The sequence below is a fragment of the Arachis ipaensis genome, chromosome B04 (assembly GCF_000816755.2).
Source record: "Arachis ipaensis cultivar K30076 chromosome B04, Araip1.1, whole genome shotgun sequence".
In the NCBI taxonomy this organism is placed as follows: domain Eukaryota; kingdom Viridiplantae; phylum Streptophyta; class Magnoliopsida; order Fabales; family Fabaceae; genus Arachis; species Arachis ipaensis.
Window position 1 is genome coordinate 118,555,967 of NC_029788.2, and position 1,985 is coordinate 118,557,951.

Below are 1,985 nucleotides of genomic sequence, written 5' to 3' on the forward strand. Positions count from 1 at the left end.
CTTGCAATGCATACCAATTATTCAACATTTTTATTGAAAAGGCTATGAAAAGAAAATTACCTCAGGTTGGGTTGCCTCCCATCAAGCGCTTCTTTATTGTCATTAGCTTGACATTCTTCAATTCTTTTCAAGAAGGTTGTAGGTTCTGAACCTCTTTTTCTTTATCCCATTGTCCTCCCAAGTACAGCTTTGCTCTGTGACCGTTTGCTGTAAATTGACTCTTTGTTGCTTCATCTAGCAATTCAATACTCCCAAAAGGAAAAACCTTTGTCACCAAGTACGGGCCAGTCCACTTAGACTTAAGTTTGCCAGGGAAGATCTTAAGCCTTGAGTTATACAGGAGCACTTGTTGTCCTGGCTTGAACTCCTTCTTTGTGATCTTCTTATCATGTCACCTCTTAGCTCTTTCCTTGTATATCTTAGCACTCTCATAGGCTTCTAGCCTGAATTCATCTAACTCATTTAGTTGTAACAACCTTTTCTCTCCTACAGCTTGGGAATCAAGGTTGAGGAGTTTAGTGGCCCAAAAAGCTCTGTGTTCCAGCTCTACAGGGAGGTGACAGGATTTGCCATATAATAACTGAAAGGGTGACTTGCCAATAGGGGTTTTGTAAGCTGTCCTATATGCCCATAAGGCATCTTCTAACTTCCTAGCCCAATCCTTTCTCGTGTTTCCCACTGTTTTCTTTAGGATCTTCTTCAGTTCCCTATTTGCGAGTTCAGCCTGGCCATTAGTCTGAGGGTGGTAAGGTGTGGCTACTTTATGGATTACTCCATATTTGTGGAGGAGTTTCTCCATCTGTTTGTTGCAAAAGTGACCACCACCATCACTAACCAGCCCCTTGGGTACTCCATATCTTGTGAAAATGTGCTTTTTAAGGAATTGGAGGACAATCTGTGCATCACAGGTGGTTGTGGCTATTGCTTCCACCCACTTTGATACATACTCTACTGCCACCAGGATATATCTGAAAGAGTAGGAAGGAGGAAAAGGTCCCATGAAATCAATGCCCCATAAGTCAAACACCTCCACTTCCAGGATAAAATTTTGAGGCATCTCATTTCTCTTTGTCAATCCTCCAGTTCTTTGACATTCATTGCATTGGTGAACAAACTCTGTGGCATCCTTGAAGATGGTTGGCCAATAAAACCCACTCTGTAATTGGTGCACGAAATTGTGATCTCCAGGCTCAAACAAATCCTGATAATGGATCCAAAGCTTGGTGCTCTGATCTTAATTCATAATTGTCACAACTTCGATACAACTAACCAGCAAGTGCACTGGGTCGTCCAAGTAATACCTTACGTGAGTAAGGGTCGAATCCCACGGAGATTGTTGGTATGAAGCAAGCTATGGTCACCTTGTAAATCTCAGTCAGGCGGATTTAAACATGATACTTTATTAGATTAAAATAAACAATAAAAGGGATAGAGATACTTATGTAGATTCATTGGCAGGGATTTCAGATAAGCGAATGGAGAAGCTTTTCGTTCCTCTGACCCTCTGCTTTCCTGCCATCTTCATCCAATCAGTCTTACTCCTTTCCATGGCTGGCTTTATGTGATACATCACCACTGTCAATGGCTACTTTCGGTCATCTCTCGGGAAAATGATCCAATGCCCTGTCACGGCACGGCTAATCGTCTGGAGGCATCACCCTTGCCAATGGCTTCATCTTATCCTCTCAGTGAATAAGATGCTCACGCACCCTGTCCCGGCACGGCTATTCATCTGTCGGTTCTCGATCATGCTGGAATAGGATTTACTATCCTTTTGCGTCTGTCATTAACGCCCTGCAATCGCGAGTTCGGAGCTCGTCACAGTCGTTTAATCATTGAATCCTACTCGGAATACCACAGACAAGGTTTAGACCTTCCGGATTCTCTTGAATGCCGCCATCGTTCTAGCTTACGCCACGAATATTCTGGTTAGGAGATCTAAGAGATACTCATTCTAGCTTAATTCATGTAGGAAGTGGTTGTCA